The 18,937-nt window shown below is 44.8% G+C and overlaps 1 protein-coding gene across 4 annotated transcripts in view; it reads left to right on the forward strand.

Moving 5' to 3' along the window:
• The window catches only part of LOC105566564 (poly(rC)-binding protein 3), a 121,893-nt gene that overhangs the window by 24,470 nt on the left and 78,486 nt on the right, over window positions 1-18,937 (forward strand). Inside the window, exon 1 of one of the 4 annotated variants that reach the window (XM_012020658.1) lies at window positions 8,798-8,884. The exons of the other annotated variants lie outside the window; for them this stretch is intronic. The gene's annotated coding sequence lies outside the window, so the exon portion shown is untranslated. Of the gene's footprint in view, window positions 1-8,797; window positions 8,885-18,937 lie in introns of those variants that run through there. 4 annotated transcript variants of the gene reach the window in all.

The following is an 18,937-nucleotide window of genomic DNA, read 5'->3' on the forward strand; positions in this document are numbered from 1 at the left end:
GGCAGAGCACTTCTCCTCCTCTCGGTAACTTGATGAAGTCCTTATTAACCGCGAGCTTAAAGCCGCCAGACGCGCGGGGGGGGGGGGAGCCCTTAAGATATCCGGAATGGCAGGGATCGATCGGTATCCGCGATATTTTTCGCGAAACTTTCGTGCTCTGGCGGGATACGTCCCATCGGAGAACCTATTTACAGTCACTCGTATGTGAAAAGTGTTTGTCCAACAATCCAGAATTTATGTGCAGCACGTCCGCGTTACGAATATAGAGGATTTATTTACTTAAAAACGCGAACCTTTTTTCCCCTCGCAGTACGCACGCAACAATTACATTCAGCATTCAAACGTCACAGCTGATTAAATCGTAAGCCTGGCATTAGATTTAATCGCGGAACGCGTTGGAACATTTACGTTTACTCTTTCGATCGTGTAACAAGTGCAATTTTAATCCGCGGAAGGACACCTTGGAAATTACACCGTTCGCATGTAAAGGATCTTTTAATTACGAAATTGATATTACAGCTCCTTTCTTTTGTGCTTTACCGGGAATTTCCCTTACCTTGCCGTACCATCCGTGTATTTACTACTTTCATTTCTTTGAGAGCAAGAAAATAACATATGTGGAATATGTAGAAATACCATCCACGAGGAAGCTTGTAATTATATCATTTTATAACGAGATTACCCGAGTCGAAATTTGGATACTATTTTGACACTTTTAAGGATAATTTACACCTACTTAGCTGACTTATACACCTACATAGACCAGTAATAACCTACTTTGATGACATTATATTTTTTTTACTCCTCCAATGCATCTTTGATTCTAAAAACCTACTTTAGCTCCTACTTAAAAGGACCTACTTTAATACTAAATCGGCAAAAGTAGAAATTTCCGACGCTATCAGTTTTAAAGTAGGAGTAAATTTTGTACTTGCAGTTCGATCTCTTTTGCTACTTTAGGTCCTACTATATAATAGAATTAAAGGTTCAACGTAAGGCCAACATTTCGACTCGAGTAGCGTTAAAAATCACCAACAAAATTGAAAAGTTATCACGAGTAATGATTGTAAAGACGATCGAAAGGTAATAGCTAATTGACACTGTCCTATTAAAACGTGACCGCATGGCCGCCTCGCTGGTGAAGAGGGAAGACGTTGTATAATTTGCATATATTTCTCGATCTCTCGCGAAGAAACCCAGTCCCCTTTCTCGCTTGGAACTTTGTCGCGCGTGGCCTCCGAGAGGATCTTTCGCTCCTTTCTGGGAAACGCGATTCTCGGAACCGATTTATCGGTCTTCCTTCCGATGGGGGCGGTCGCCGCGCTTTTAGCGAGATAGCGGCGGCTGCTCGCGAAATCGGATATAGGGAAGGCTACGTAGCCGCTGTGCACTCAAGAAAATGTTTGTCGCAAGAGGCAGATATCGGCAGGTTTTCCGTCACATAAATCCACTTTGGTGCAGTCGCGTGTCGCGATGGCGGCGGAGGCGGAGGCGACGGAGACGACGGAGGCGGCGGCGGTGCGGGCGATTGGCACGGCGGGAAAGAGGAAAGACGTCATCCGCTCCGGGCTGGATAATGCATAAGTGACGGCAGCGCGGCGCGTTGTGGGAATCATATCTCGAATTATGAATAAAATAGCGGCCGCGTCCCGGTGTATGTGTGTGTGTGTGTGTGTGTGTGTCGAGTATCGACCGTGCCGAGCACCGTCGCGCGCGGTACGTGAGAATCGCGTGTACACGTCCGCACGGGCGAATGCGCGCGCGTGTGCGCGACGTTGATTAATCCCGCAATTGCATCTCGGCTTGGACGATCGAAGTTGCCAAAGTTCCGTGCGGTATGCCGGATTTCGATGAATGTGGAAACGCGCGCGGGATGCTGCAAACGATGCGTTCGGAGCGAATCAAACTTCGCTCCCGGTTGCGCCCGCAGTATTCGCGTGAAAATTTCAAGGCGAAAGAGAGTACCGTCGGCGGCGTCTGGGGCGCGATTGTTGAATTAATTCGAGGAAGAAACCGTCGTCTGCCCTTACGGGAAAGTTGCGAGTTGATTGGCGGTTCTCATGGCTCTCAGCCAATCGACCTTCGACTTTTCTGTCGGAATTTTCCGCGCGCGTTTCTCTAGCGAGTGAATTCAAGAATCGAGCACCTGGACAATTTCCACGTACGACGCGGGAGGACGATCTCGTAGATATCGAATACATCTACGTTACGTAACGTCTACCGTTTCGCGTGACAGATGGTGTCGTATCTTGTACGGCGGGAGAACACGTGAGTTTTAACTCGTAATCAATCGCGAGATATTTATTATCCCGCGCAACGGGGCGTCGCGTACTTGTCAAATTTTCAGTGCCTCTCGTTTGAGAAATTCAGTTGGCTTTGAAACTTGACGAATGTTTCAATCACGCGGAGATTATTTATGGGACGGCTCGATATAATAATTTACGCGATGGGCGATTTCATGGGCTCTCCGTCTCTCTTTCTCTCTCTGATTTATTTGACCCTTCAGTTTTACAACGATATCATGGAATCGTCGCTCGGTTTAACCGATGAAACACTCGCGGAGTCCAATCGATTGCTTTTTGACAAAGCGATAAACGTTAGAGACGCACTGCAGGCACGTAAGGATGATATATGTACACCCTTGCGGGCCGAAGTGCGGACCATATGTCGCCGAAGCGTGCGTCCGAATTATCCAGGTATCGGATCACCCTGCAACGTGCCGTGAATTTGAAAGCACGATTCCCGAGGCCGTCCGTCGTAGATGAGATAATTGCGAGCCGCGCACCATCGGACGGATACGGCCGACATCATGGGACGAACGTAATTTCCCGTTTTAGTATTTTCCTATTAGCATGTTACATCCGCGACATTAAGCTCACGCGAACGGCGGGCCCAATGTTTATTGCTTTCCTAATTAACGGCCGTTCCGCAAATCGGTTTAGTAACACGGATTACGCGGATGATCGGTGAGAAAGAGGAGAAGGGAGGGAGGGATCGCAAAATAGCGAAAGAGAATGATATTACGTGAATTCACAGACATAGCAAATGTAGACGGAGCGTCCCTTTGAATAAGCTGAAGCTTGTGAAGGGAGAGAAGATTTAAGAAGACCTTCTTTCTCTGTCTTACACCATCGTAAAAGAATCGTGCGCGATTCTCCCTTGTCACGATGGCGAGACAGAGGAAGAGAGCCTTCTTACAACTCTCTTCACAAGCATTGGCTTGTTCAATGGGGCGCTCAGTCTACATTTGCTATGTCTATGCGTGAATTAGATCGGCTGTTAATTCATCGTCTTTATATTTTGCTGGGAGAAAAGAAAATGAAAATGTAGGAAAATTAACGAAAGCCGCGGAGAGTCTAAAATTCGCGCGGTCCGTAAGTTTAAGGGGATGCTGGAGTGATTCTGCACTTTTGCACCTTTCTAACCTAAAAACTGTCAGTTCGCGGAAACACTTGTGTAATATAAAAATTAAATGGCTTACGTGTATAGATCGAAAGCAGCTCGCTATTCCGGCCAAATGAAAGAACAATATGGCATCACTGAAACTAAGTTTGTAAGTCTAATAAGAAATAATAGTGAGCAACACATACAAACAGTACATGTAGTATGTGTGTTGCTCACTATTATTTCTTATTAGACTTACAAACTTAGTTTCAGTGATGCCACATTGTTCTTTAATTTAGCCGGAATAGCAAGCTGCTTTCGATCGTCTGTACACGTGCCATTTAATTTGTGTATTACACAAATCTTTCCACGAAACAGACAGTTTTAAGTGCAAAAGGTGCGAAAGTGCAGAATCACTCCGGCATCCCCTTAATTTCGTATAAAAAGATGTTGCGAGGTTGGAGTGAGATTCTCGAGCGCGGAAAGAAGCCGGAAACGTCGGTTTCACCCTCTCCCGGCTGTTAGTTTTCGATCTTTATGAACCCGGTGCATCATTGTCACGGCGAGACGCCTGTGCGCGGAGCGCCCCATCGGCGGAATGTCAGTGCGAGAGGCACTCTAGCGGGCTTAATTGACACAGACTCGTTGCTAATTAGTTTACATTACACTCTCCGTATCCTCCGGGTCCTGCCAAGTCGCTCTCCGGCCTGTGCCACGTCCCCGATATTGCGGGAGGCTCTTTAATGTCGAGCTTCGTCAAGCCGCGAGCTAAAGGTGTGCCCCGCGCGCGCACACGTGTCGGCCCGTGTCGCAACGTGGTTCACGCCGACGCGCCCCCGCGCTCTGACGCACTCTCTCGCCCGCCCTCTCCCCGAGTGCGTGCCTGCACCGCGCGTACATCCCGATCGAGTGCATTCGAAAAAAAAAAAACGTGTCCGATAAAAACTGCCAGGTATCGCGTAACATTTCCGCTACGGATCGACGACACCCATACGTAACGATGCACGTGCGTGACGGTTGCTTTAATTCCGAGAAAGTGTAGCGAGAGAATGAGTCAACTGCGATAAAACAATGATTAGTCCACGGTCGTTTCATCACGCGAGCGTTGTATAAGAATCGTATTTTCGTCTAACGGCGTTTGAGGCGCACCTTTTACACTTTTTGCATCTGGAACTGTCGATTCGCGAACACATTTGTGTAATACACAAATTCTAAGGCTTGCGCGTACAGATCAAGTGTTCCGCTATGCGGACTAAATGAGAGAACAGCGTGGTATCATTGATGTTAAATTTAGAAGCGAATAGAGTTCTTTTTGGCTTCTAAATTTAACTTCAATGATACCACGCTGTCCTCTGATGCAGTCCGAATAGTAGGACACTGTTGGTCTGCGTACAAAAGCCACATAATTTGTGATTACACAAATGTTTTCGTGAATTGACAGTTCTAGAAGCAAGAGGTGCAAAAAGTGCGGAATCACTCCAGCATCCCCCCAGTCTGGAGCTTTACCCTGCACATTATTAACATCCACAGGTTTAATAATGCGATGAACATGGCGTTTGACAATCGGACGCCTAAACAGGCCCGGTTTTTGAAGTTAATGAAGCGCCATGCCGTCCACGATAAATTTAATGAATTCAACCGATGTTGCCCGGTGAGATTCAATCAATGGACAGCGCCTCTTATAAATTATACATATAATGGTGATCACGATCGGTTCTGCTCGAAGATAAAGAAACAATGCGAAAGACAATTCCAGATGTAACGAGAAGATATCACGTCGGAGGAGACACCGGCGGAATCCGATTATGAAAAGCGAAAGACAATCCAGCGAAAAGAGTAAATAACGGCCGCGCTTTCCTTTGAGAACTTAATTCTCGAATTAATCATTTATTTGCGCGGTCCGGCTCCATGCGGCGCGTTCACATTTCAAGAAACTCAAAACAATTGCCTCTTCCGCCTTACTTTAATTTACTTTGGAACGGCTTAACGATGAGCGCAGTTTGAAATAACGTCTTTTACTGGCATTCACGGGACAGACACTTCAATTTGCATCCCTGTTTAATGCTAAACATCTATCTGACTGTGATTACAGTTCTTATTTGTCAGACAGGAACCGTATATTTATGGTAAAATTTACGTGCCCGCGCGCGCGCGCGCGCGAGCGTGGGATGATTGCGAAAGATTATTACCCGCAATCCGACTTGTTTGTAGAAAAGACTGAACGAGGATACTCAGTGCCAGAGACATTTGGCTGAAGAATATCCAAGTAAAAATTGAAATCAGTATCGGTACTAGTGGTCTTAATTGTTCGAAGCTTAGTTATTCGCAACTTCGAAGCTTCGAAAAATCCGAAGAAACGAAGAAACTTTGAGTATCAAATTTTCCAAGTTTTCAAACTTTTCGAAACTTCGAATCTTCGAAAAATTCGAAAACTTCGATTCTCGAAGTATTTCTACGAAGCTTCGAAATTGAAAATGTTCGAAGAAAAATCCCAGCTCTAATTGGTACACATTGTAAATATTATATCTGCACGAGCTTAAATTATCCGACGTTGCCTCTTATATTTTAAAATTAACTGGCGCCTTCACTAATTATATCGCGCCATGCTTACTTATACAATAACGTACTAAGCTTAAATTATCACAAAGTGAGGTGGGGTGTTCAGGTTTCACGATAGCCTGTATTTTTCGCGAAGTCCTAGAGGGTAGCTATGCAAAATGTGGTCCAGATCGGTCACTTTTTCTTCTCTTTCATTTAGTTTTCTCTTCCTTTCCTTCCCAACACTGTTCGCGTACCGATAGGCATCCAAAAATATGATTTTTGATTGGATTGCTCTTACACAGACAATTTCTAATTTACATACCCTAGACCGCGTCTTTAATTAACACATAGTTCTTTTAATTTGCGAGTCCCATTCCAACTACCTTCGACTCTGTTTATATACTTTAATCTCGTATTAATTAAAATTTTACATTTATATTGTATTTTTTATTTTTTATTGTTAGTTTGCTTGAAAAGGACCACAAACCATGGTCGAAACGTTGCAAGCTGTGTGCAATAAACGCCAGATACGGTCAAATAGACACTGAAATTTCTATCTTATTAATTTGTACATATAAACGTATGTATAAAAATATTGTGCATACATAAAAATATTGTACAGTACAAGATACGGCATAGACGTTTGCGTCCGCTCGAATATTCGTTTAGATTTTACAAGTTACAACAATTCATGTCTTAAGGTTTCCGTCCTGAATCGAAATTCGCGGTAATATGGTATAGCGCGACTGAGGAACCTGGTTCCGCATGCTTTCCACGGTTTTATTCTTTCCATGCATCCCGGTAATCCTTTTTTTTTAATAATTGTCAGAAACTTCTCCGTCGTGTCGGAGAACGTGCAGCTCGCGGGTGCATTCGTCGAGACGCATCACTGCGCATATCTACTCTCGGATGCGCGAGGCGGTATCATTGCTGAACGCTCCCTGTCGCTTCTCCTTATTTTCGCTCCGCCGCCGGCTGCTTTCCAGGCGTTTCCACTTTATCCGCGAATTTTTCCTCTCGCGGGACGTCGAACAGAAACAACATGACCATTGTGACGCCGCATACCAACGCGCCAATCCGGTGCTGATGCCGATTTCCGCTACACTTTCACGCAGCTGTAAAACACCACCGGCGGAGGAGGAATCTGGCCGAGGGGACTTTCGTAGAATTCATATCGCACATTTTGACTGTAATATAAATGGATAACGGTATTTCCATTTTTATGCTCGACTGTCCAGGTTCACAAATTCCGACTCGTCTGCACGTTGTATGATCATTAGTCAAAGTCCAGGTTCGCGGATTCGCTGGCTGAAGTTGAACGTCACAGTAACTGATCTTTATCCGAGCATTCAGGAGAGAGTCTCGTGTCGAAAGGATCATCGCGTATGCAAGACGAACATTCTCACCTGTTGCGAGCTTCCTTGTTGATTCTAATCGAGCGTCCCTGACGGAAGTTCGTGGGTGCGACGCCTTCTTTTTCCTTTCCGCCCTGGCTAACGGCCGCTTTCTCGCTATCGACAGAAAGAAGCCATTTAACCCTTTGAAGCTCAGTATAAGAAAATAATATGTTCTTCAAAGGGCAAACATTAGACATTTTTCTTTCTTCTTTAATTCACAATTAAAAAAATTATTTTATTCTACATTTATGAATGATGCGAGTTCTTTGGCGATTATCTGGAATTCCGCCGAGACGTTGTTAAATACGATCTAGCGTGCGATAGCTCGGTATCTACGCCGTTTCAATAAATGTCAATACACGCTATAACCAGATCTTCCTTTCAGTGAGATATATCGGTCAGATTGCACCGAAACTGCTTAACAGTTGGAAACTTTTTCCCGCGGAAGAAACGGGAAAGTTCGTACAGTTTACAATATAAACCAAATTAGACGTAGAGAGAACGGAAACGGGAGACCGAGTAACGAGACTTCGTGGAAGACGGTCCGGCATGTCCATCGGAAAACTCGCGTTCCAGCTGCAAGGTCCAGTATCACAGTGGCTAATTAGCTTAACTAGTTGTCGAGTAGTGATGCCAACCACTGATACAAAATTCGGTAAGCTATTTACAAGGCTACAAAAACATATATATATGTATATGTATTTTTAAGCTCATTTGCGAAAACGCAACTTGTCAAAATCCAACCTTGTAAATAGCTTACCGAATTTTGTATCAGTAGTTGGCATCACTACTTAACAACTAGTTAAGCCAACTGGCCACTGTGATACTGGGCCTAATTAGTAACGTGTTCCCCCCTGCGAAGCCGACCGAAGGGAGTTCGCCTTATCGGACGCGAACGGATCGGCCGTCACGAGAGGCAGTTCGGTATCGACGCCGGAAGTCCAGGAAAGAGCGCTCCACTTCCGGGGTGCCCGTGACGCTCCTTCGCGGGGAGATAGCGACGGGGCCCCCCGCGGCTTATCGGCGTCGCGATCCCGCTCGAAAATCCACGGTCACACGACCTACCCCCGTGGCGCGGCCGCGATCTTCGGGCGCGCGCCACTCGTCCCCTTATCCCGCTTCCGGGATTGGCTATATCGGTGGCGGCGCACATGAACGAGGGCCGGATATGCGCGTCGGCGGGTGCGCGCGGCGTGCGCGCGTATACGCGCCCGCGAGCAGTGTCGCGTCAGCCCCCGGCCCTGTCGCACCACGTACCATCATCCAGGTCCAGAACCTACACCTGTTTTTCTCTTCTCTATCTCTATCTCTCTGTCTCTGTTTCTTTCTCTCTTCTCTCTTACCAACCGACCGACCGACCGACCGACCGACCGACCGACCTAATCCAATCGACCCATCCGCCGACATCATATCCCGTGGCCAGCCGTCCGATCGCCACGTTGTCGGGTCTAAAGTCGATCGAACAGTGCTCCGCAATCATCGCCGTTGTCGTCGCCGTCGCTGTTGGCGTCGTGGTTAACGTCGTGGCTCAGCCGTTCTGTACGCAGAGTCGATCGTCATTGGCAAGTCCATTACCTTCACTATTCTCATACGCGACGGTATCACGCGGTCAATCGATGGTACCAGTCGTTTTGCGCGAGATCAGCGTTCTCCGATCCGCCACGAAGGTCCAAGCTCCGATTACACTCTCGTTGCTCCGTATGGGAAGTGCAACGTGAGTGCCGGTGCAATCGGCACGAGAATATACTCTATTGCGACCAAGAAAAATGAATGCTTTGGGGGAAGGAAAGCGCTGAATCTGAATCGTACACGAATTGCCTCGGTCGAACTAACCGATTCGCAGCCCACGTGACCGATGTATTACTAATTATTGAGAGCGCAATGGAAGGTTGAGCGGCGCGGCACCTTTTCGGAGAGACGGTAGCCGCGTGAGATGGAAGTTGCGCGGATATATTTACTAGAATCTCTAACCGAAAGATAGCCTCTTGTTTAATCGGAACGTTACGTGGACGTCGAGCGTGTGTGCGTGGCCACACACGGGGGGGTGGAATGCGCGCGCGCAGATCTCCATGCATGTGGAGTTCCGCGCCTCTTGTTTTGATCGTAATAAACGCCGCACACTCGCGCGTGCATCCCTGTACCCCCGGCGCCTCAATAGCGAAATATTCAAAAGGCAGAATTAATTACGAAAAATATCGGAAAATCGCATCGGCCTGTTTAGCATTTTACGCTCGTCATTTGGAATTCGTCCAATAAGTGTTAATATAAAATTTATATTCCTTTAATAAGGCGTTTCGTCATTATTTTTTAGCAATGACGCGTTAAGATTCATCCATTTTAATTTAAAAAATATTCTCGATAGTGAAAATCCAAAGTGTTATAGAGTAACAAGGGCTCAAGGAGTATGACGCGGTTGTTGTTGCGTGAACAAATTCTTCTATTTAACGATGCATATGTACATATATCTGTTTATACAATTATCATTCTTTAAATTCTTAACACGAACATCAAATGATAAGATAGTCTTAAAGCACTCGCTTCAAGCAGGACGAGGTGTCTTTAAAGAATTTTTATGACAACGCTGAGGATGTAAAATATAATGTAATTGTCTGACTTTAGAATGTAATCAAGACGCTTTTCACCTGAAAAGGATCGGAATTCTCGGTCGAAACGTGTTGTGTAGTTTCTGTAATAAAGTATTGCCAATACGCCGAATAATTTTTCCCGTTACGTTTTTATTTCAACTAATCACTGGCGAAGAAGAAAAAAATTCTCAGTATTGTTATCCGTAAAATATGTATGGAGGAAAGTTCCCTATTATGAGATGGCGGAACTTCCGCTAAATTAATAGACGTTATCTGTTGGTTCCATCATGAATGTATTGCCCTTGGAGTGAAATCTGTTTAATGGAAAATTGATTGTTAGAATATCTTAGTCTTCTAGTTAGTAGCAAATCTGATCTACAATCGCGTAATCGGTACAAATAAAGATTTGTCATCGAATTTGGACGTTGAAAACCTACTATCTCACATTAGAACCCTATTTAATAATAGTGGACTTTCCCCTACACGTATGAATCATTAAATAGAAGAACTTTTGTCACGGGACAATGACGGCGTATACACTTAAGCCCTTTTTACTCCAATTTATTTATAGCTCATCCATTAATATCCCAGTAATTACAGCTTATCGAAATGACTCGCAAATCCGACTCCTAATTAAACTAATAAATTAATCGATAGCCGGCAAGTGTAATCCGCTAGAGCTTGCCGCGCAACGACTCGCCTGCACCTCTCGTCGAAAATTCTCGGTGATTTTTGCAACGTCGACGCACACGTGGTTCCCTCGGCGGCCTCGGAGATGATGATTTTCCGATTAGTCGTAGCACCCATGCACCCGAGCGGCTAAATCTGGATATTTATAAACCCCATAAACCTCCGCCGGGCGCGGCGCGGTAATTTATGCGTTATAACTGACTAAGTTATGCGTTGGTGCTAAGTTGTGATTCACGCACCCCGAGACGCGACGCTCCTCGCAAAGCGAGGTCCTCCGTCCGGATCGTTTCGTTCTGCGTCATTGTCAATACAAACTCGATATCGGGGCGCACGCGAATTCCTCCTTTCTTTGTCTTCCAGCAGTAAATCTGATCTACAATTAACGCGCTCCTTGCGTCTAGAAACATTCCATTTTGTGGCCAGTAAATACGTTTAAAAAAATTTGCAAGCTGATAACACGGCTGAAAATTAAGATAGGGTCCAAAGAACGACCACATAATGTTTGCCCGAGTTAATTGTATATATCCATTCTACATTGTACAATCGTGCGTTGTCGATCAATTTTTCAAGCGCTTTGATTTGCTCAGATTAGAGACCCCTGTAATCAGAGACTGGCTATAAGAGTTCATCAAATTCCTGCGAGTGAGAGAGAAACATCGATCGTAGAAAAGTGAGATAGCCTGTGTTTCTCTCTCACTCGCAGGAATTTGACGAACTCTTATTGCCAGTCTCTGATTACAGGGTCTCTAGCTCAGGTATATACAAAATAGAATGTTTCTAGACGCAAAAAGCACATTGTAGACCAGGTTGTACGGATTACTTATCATGGAAAGATTCGGAACGGTTTGGAATGATTTCTCCTGGAAAACACAGTAGAAATCTTAGGAATTAATCCAACTCCGATCTGTACCGAAAATGTCCACGATACGCACCGGGTTCCCGGATGCTGAAGGAATTTGTCGCCGCATCCTATCGAGGCCCACGTCGTCGATCGCAACGTAACGTAACCACGGGAAGTCTCCCCAATTACAGACGCTCGATAGCGTATTTTCAGTATTACATAATTAGCGTTGCGCGACTCGCCGAAATTAACGAGTGGTCGCGAGGCGCGCGGCTTTCCGAATTAATAGGCCGGAAAACACGTAGAGCTCGAAACATCAAGACCCGCTACCTTGTTTCTCCGTTTTTCGGGCGCGAGCGCGTCGGCCGGGCGCGTAATATCGCGCCTAATGATTGCGTGGCGTTTCGAGATCTGTCGCCTCGTCGCCGCGACATTCCGGCGGTTAAAAGGGAGTACGCGCTCGGTCCGCAGCCCCCCCCACGAGTTTGTTCCGACAAATAGTATCGTCGGGAGGACTATTATTACATCGAGACAACAAATGTGCGACGGGATATCGCGGCTTGAGGCGCGGATCCGTTAATAACTCGCAGTTGGCCAAAATAGACGCGTGTTACATGGAGGGTAAATATGCACCGCCGGAGCGCGGTGCACTTGGTACACTGTTGGAGAGATCAGTTCAGACCCCGGACGCTCCCGCCGTCAAGTACCTTGGATATCTTAGGCTAGCGTCACACTATGCGCGATTCGTCACTCGTGACTCGCAGAAATTCGTTATTACCAGGGTTGGGAAGTGACCAGTTACTTGTAACGAAGTCGCAGTTACAGTTACTTGTTTTTTGGTAACTCTAACTTAACTTATTGTTAGTTACTTTCTCGCCATCATGTAACTGTAACTTAACTCAGTTACATTTTCTCGACAACTAGTAAGTAATAAGAGAGAATAGCAAGAACAGCAAGAGATGGGAAACCAACATCCAGAGGACCCCCAGGAAGACCCCCAAAGAGATGGATGGACAGCTGGAAAAAAAAACAGGCTTTAAGCCTAATTTAAGAGGAAGAAGAAGAAGAAGTAACTAATTAATAGTTACATTAATAGTTACTTTATATATTTTTTAAACCTCCACAAATTGCATTAGGCCTTGCATTTGCGCAATAAACACCTTTATTAAGGCTTTTCAATTCAAATGCAGATTTAATATTTTTATTTTCATTGTAACGCGTTACTTTTCAGAATTGGTAACTTGTAACTGTAACTGGTTACATTTTTAGCGAAGAAACTGTAACTGTCACTAGATACTTTTATAAAGTAACTTTCCCAACCCTGGTCACGAGACACGGTAGTGTCTCGCGCCAAGTATATAAGCTTGTACCATATAAGTCTACAATTAGTCAAGTTTCAATATTAGTCAAGAAACCACTATTTTCGTCAAAAAACCGCTCGGCTGACGAATCGACGAATTTTTCCTCCACATTATTCACAAATAGGTACACGAATCGCGCATTGTGTGGCGCTAGCTTTCTAGCGAATTCGATTGCTCACACCTATAGTGAGCGCACACTAAAGCCCGTATCAGACTACGGATTGAGATTGAGCTTAGATTGAAATTTTACCAATTAGAGTAAAAGTTACTAAACCTGAGATTAGCAAACTTTACTGTGATCGGTCAAATTTCAATCTAATCCAAATCTCAATCCCTAGTCTGATACGGGCTTAAGGTTTGTTTACGGTCAATTCTTATATTTAGGGATCGTCTTAATATATCTTGAAATATTTTCTAGCCAGCAAAGTAATTTGTATAGCACCCGGACGGATCATTTTGTGGCTAAACGCTCTTTGAACGTGTATTTAACGTGCATCTAAGACAAAGTTAAATATAAGAATTTACTATAATCAAGTGCACTCGGTGCGCACTGGTGCGAGCAATCGAATCCCCTATTAGCGTTTACCAACGCCGCCGTCTCGATGCGCCTTCGAGAAAAGATTTTCCGAATCTCTTCTTTACCCCCTTCCTCCGTATCTTTCGGAATAAAATACCCTCCTTTTCGTGGCGGGGGACACGAGTAATGTAGCGTGAAAAGAAAGGGATAAGATAGAACGAAAGCGGGCAGGTACATGAGGAATCTGTCTCAGAACCAAAATCCCCTGCTTGTTTCTCCGAGAAGAAACGAAGGTTAAGAGTTACAAAATGATCGCGAGGAGTAAACGACGGAAGCGAGGGTAACTTCGCCAGGAATCATGCCAGACGTATCGTTTCGTATCATCGTATTTGGGTGTAGCGGTGTAACGTTCTCTAGATTATGCATCTTCCCAATCTTCCTCTCCACTCTCCTCCACATCGAGTTGCAATTAAGGTTCCCCCTTCAATAGTATTCAACAGTTCTCGACGATGCCGCGCTCCCCCTCCCCCCCTCCTTCTCCCGGCAGTCTCCCGCGCTCTTGCTTTGTCCTTAAAGGAAGATTCAAACCTGTGAACTGTGCAAAGAGGCTTTCACATTATCTTTGCCGCGGCGGCGGCGGCAGTTGACGGTGTGCGTCGAAACTTTGGTTCTAGTTACGTTAGTTTGGGGGTAAAGCGAAACAGTGATGCCGGAATGGATAGAGGAGGGACGGAAAATGTTTGCATGTGCGCGCGCGCGCGCGCGCGCGTGTATGCGTGTGTCAAAAGAGGCGTCATTTCCACCGGGGAAGCATTTCCGCCTATCTTCGTCCGTTAGCGCGAGAGAAAGAGAGAAAGATAAATAGATAGAGAGATGGAAAGATGGAGATAGAGCGCGCGTACGTGGGCGTGTGTCTGCGCGCGCGCTCGCGCTCGCACGTGCACACACGTGCGCACGTGGCCGCGTTTGTAATGTAGACGGTGCTACCAGGGCGCGGAATAACTGGCGTATCTCAGCGCGCTCGGAATTTCCACGCTGTCCACAAAATGCGCTGATAAATATCTTATCAAACGCTCCATGTGTCTCTCGCGCGGACGTTAAAGATGGACGAAGGAACGCGGGCGCCCTCGATGTTTGCGACAGAACCAGGTGGCTCGGGGGGGAAAACCCGCGGCCGAGATTGCCCGAGTTATTTCGCAACGAAAATAATTCTGATTTAACAGAGCGATAGAGACCCCAGCGCGCGCTAACATCGACGGAGATAATATATTGTGGCTTTATTTGCGCGCGACGTCTCACGATTGTCACATGCACGACCCGGGTTAATAGTTTTGCAAACGAGTGGGCTCGTGGCGTCGACTATTCTGTAGTCGACGACTCGACCCGATCCGAAACGACACAATGGCCGTCGAGATCACGTTCACGACTCACCGTCACGCCACCGCTTTTGTCTCCGGCGTTTAAAATTTTTATCCCGCGACTTGGCCCCGGGGGATAAAGTACGGATACGGAGTGCGTGAACGGATCAGACATGAAGGACGAGAGGGCTCTCAGCGAGAGTGATCCACGTCGACTTCAAAGAGCACAATACCAATCAAATTGGAAGCGGATTACCGCGCTCGCATCTCATTCTCGTGTCAAGCGTTTCTACGGGCGGGAAAGCATTTCGGATTTTTCGTCCTCACAACATATCCGGCGCTCCCGCATTCATCTTCGACGCAACATTCGAGACGAGAGCGAGGCATTATGCGGAGAGGCCTTCGCATTATCAACGTCTGCTCGGCATTGCTCTTTCCGCCGTGCGACGACAGTCGATGATATTTTAATCAAACGGCCTTTCACCGACTTTCCATCCCGCGGGAAAGGAAAGATTTTAAGGGCCCGGGATCAACCGCGGTACGTCGGCGAGAACCGAATTGGCGAGGAAACGCGAAATTTACGCTCCACTTTGTCGGATCGGCCTGGAACGGGCTGGCAGAAAAATCGAATTCCGGCGCGTTAGAGATCAAAGCGGCGCGACGAAGGGAAACGCGTAACTTAATTTCTTTATTTTTAGCCGCTTTAGCTCGCAAGTGCGCCGTTCTAACGATCCGTGCTTTGAATTTCAAGCCTTCGCGCGAAATGTCTTCTAAAACGCCTTTTCCGCCTTTTTCTCAACTGCCTCGGCAGAACGTAAAATGAAAATCCTTTCGTTTCTTAATTAGAAAATAATTGAAATCATACCGTGCGTGTATAGTATTGCGTGAGTTTAAATTGAGCGTCACCTCAGAAAGAAGAATTAGATGAAGCTAAAATTTTAAAAATTCGTCAACTTAAAATTCTCAGACACTACAGAAAAATAGCTTGTTATAATTTGATTAATTTTAGTGCAGGAGAAGTAAACATGTTGAAAGATTCAGTCAACGAAATCTGAAAGAAATGAATATACTCCGCAGAATCTATTAAAAACCAAGTTAATGAAATGTAATTACGTCTGCCTCTTAAGTATATTTGTTTATGATCCTTCGGGTTTACCATTTTTATTTATAGATTATCCCTAATTAAATCTGCGCTTAAACGCTGACGTTATTTAGGTGAAGGGATGGTAGATTCTTCAGAACTGTATGGTCTATAATTGTTTGTCGCCGCAGCGACTTTTACTTTCCAATAAATCACCGTAAAAGTTTCTCTACGATTTTGCCAAACGAACATGTAGTCATTTTACGAGTGACCTGCTTTCAGCTCGGTAATGAAATATTGAACAATCCTCCGTCCTTTGACGTTTATAGATTTACAGTTCAAATTATATTTTCATCGCTTGTGCCTCAAACAAAGTGATGCATAAATTAGTCCCCTTTTTATATAAAAAAAAAGACGCGTTCTTTCGTCAGAAAAGTAGCGCGCGCGACAAAAAAGCAATTGCAGCAAAACAATATAAAATTATCACCAGCATCGGCCCGTGAAATAAACATTCGCTCGTATTTATATCAACGTGTTATCTATTGCGTTATCCAATCCGATTTAAATTTCATCTAATTCATTCCGGCAGTTAAACATTTAATTGCGCTTCGCGTTGGTTTATCTCATAGAAATGTGGGAATTTGTAATCTGGGCTATTTGAATTCGCTGATTGCGGTGGAGGGCGCGTTAAAAGAGTTAGCTTTTTTTTATATGCGCCGATAAACTATATGATCCGATTAAGCTAATTGGGGAAAGCACAATATTTAAGTCCGAAAATGCGTAAATAACATTTGACCGTGTAATATATGCAATGCGCGTAACAATTTTCGGGGACATTTGCACATCCTCAGACAGGATTTCTGTTACCGAGACAAAAATTACTCTTCACGCAGTTATATTTCTCACGACTTCATTTAAGATAAAAATAAGACACTATGAAAATAAAATCAATAATTCTTACTCTCCTCTACCGAATTAAAAACGATTGACTTACCATATTGAGACAAGAGTTATATAAATGTAAGTTTATATATTCTTGCGTTTAGAATAAGTTTTCCCTCCATCTTACAACGCACGCAGTTGGCACCACGATATTAGACAAACGACGATACGTACGTATCATTTTATTCTAGATTTTAGGATTTTTCCATTTAAGATTAAAACACTCCTTTCTCTATAATAAATATGATTGGCGCTATATCGATCCTATTCTGTGATACATTCAAGTGTAATAGCCATAGACGTAGTAAATATGGACTGATCGTCCCATTGAATAAGCTGAAGCTTGTGAAGAGAGAGACAGAGAAGATTTAAGAAGACTTTCTTTCTCGCTCAGTCTATATTTACTATGTCTATGGTAATAGCATTGGATCCGGAAATTTTTTCAGTGGGTGTAACCGCGAGCGTTATCTCGTGGAAACATGTAAATCCTGGCCGATCTGACAATGAGATTATTGATAAAACCGTAGGGCAGACGGTCTGAAATGGCCTTTCAGATAGAGAAAATTAATCCATGTTATTGAATTTCTCAAGATAGTCCATCGCATGACCGAATTCGCGGAGGCCTCCACGAGGCTGATGACCTCGCGAGAGAGACGTATCTCCCGATAGAGAGTTAAAAACGGTGCCCGATCGCAGAAACGAATAGACTATTCGGGGATTGTCCTCGGCATGGCGAGCGTTCCACGACGGGAAAGGGGATCGCCGCTTCGATCGAGAATCCCCCGCTGGTTTCGGCCGGTCGCTTGGTCTATAATTACACACGCTGCAAAAACAATCCTTACTTCATGATACATCGGGACGATGCGTGTTTCGCGGTTCGACGAGGTAATTAGGCACCCAGCCAAGACCACTCGCGATTGGCCGCGCCAAACAATACCAGTTGCTCAACTTCTTCGATCCCCCTTGGGCGAATTTCTACGATTCTAGCAGCATCTGTAACTTTTTATCGATTATAATCGAGTTCCGTGACGTTCTAGTCGGAAAGTGCAGTTTACGTTAATTATCCTTGATAACGTTACTTTTCTCCTCGACATAATTTTCTCGTTTAAGTAATTGATTTATCGCGTATCGTGCGCACAATATTTCACACTTATAATACGGATATCGCGTATAACGAGTTACATAAATTTCTACGTCGTGTATTGTCTTACAGAAAATTAAGAAAAATGGCTCGCTTACCGTGCAGTTTCAAAACAGTAAAATGGAATTGTGAAGTTGTACGGGCTTTATTAGACGTAAGGAACAATGGGAGGGATAAAACAGGGTGCGAGAAAAATAGAATTTTCCGTCACATAATTTATAGGTGCATATGAAGTACATCGGCGCGGAAATGTCGCGGGGATAACCTACTTCTACGTCCGTATGTGCGTTTTTACGTATACGTGTGAGTAATATAGGAAATAGGTCGAGGGTAGTTCCCGTCCTGTAGATGGTTTTGTTAAATGAATATTAATGTGCGTCTAGCGAGAGAGACCGACCCAAACCTTCATTTTAGATTCGAGTTTACAGACACTAAAATGCTCCTTGCATTTAGGAAATTAATGCTTCCTGGTGACAAGACGGCGCGAAATTATACATTCTCCTCTCGAGACTGGAGCACTTTTTCTCCATGACCTCGTCGAATGAGATGAAGGTAGTCGATGGAGCGGATGAAGAGAAGCTATTGATGAAAAGAGAAAAGAAAACAATTACAGGATACCGGATGTCTAAGAAAGATAACTAAAAATCCGCTTTCTTTTTTATCAAATCTTCCCTCATTTGCCGGCACTTATTTCCCAGCGGGGAATGAGATTTCGAATCGGATTTCAAGCCCGCCCCCAGCGGGCAAGGCAAGTACTTTTAATCGGTTACACGGCGGAAAAAAATATTATCTGAGTAAACCGAGGGAATGTATCCTGGACTCCCCGGGCGTATGAAAAAAAAAAATTTTTCCCGCGATAGCTTCCCTGCAATATGCATACATCGAATGTAAATATTAAACACGAAAGATAGAAAAAATATCAAGTAGACGATTATAATTGCTACCAGTGCGTTATTGAAAAGAAATGTTGCGCGGCGGATGGCGGACGATCTGGCGAATATAGCGTAACGGTGTTTCTCTATCGTATAATCATTGCAATTTGTCTCTTTACCCGTCCGAGTTGAGGGAAAGGAGGTAATCCGAGGCGAAATTTTGACCC

This window comes from Vollenhovia emeryi, unplaced genomic scaffold, assembly GCF_000949405.1.
Source record: "Vollenhovia emeryi isolate VEMERY1.0 unplaced genomic scaffold, V.emery_V1.0 DF939144.1, whole genome shotgun sequence".
Lineage (NCBI taxonomy): Eukaryota > Metazoa > Arthropoda > Insecta > Hymenoptera > Formicidae > Vollenhovia > Vollenhovia emeryi.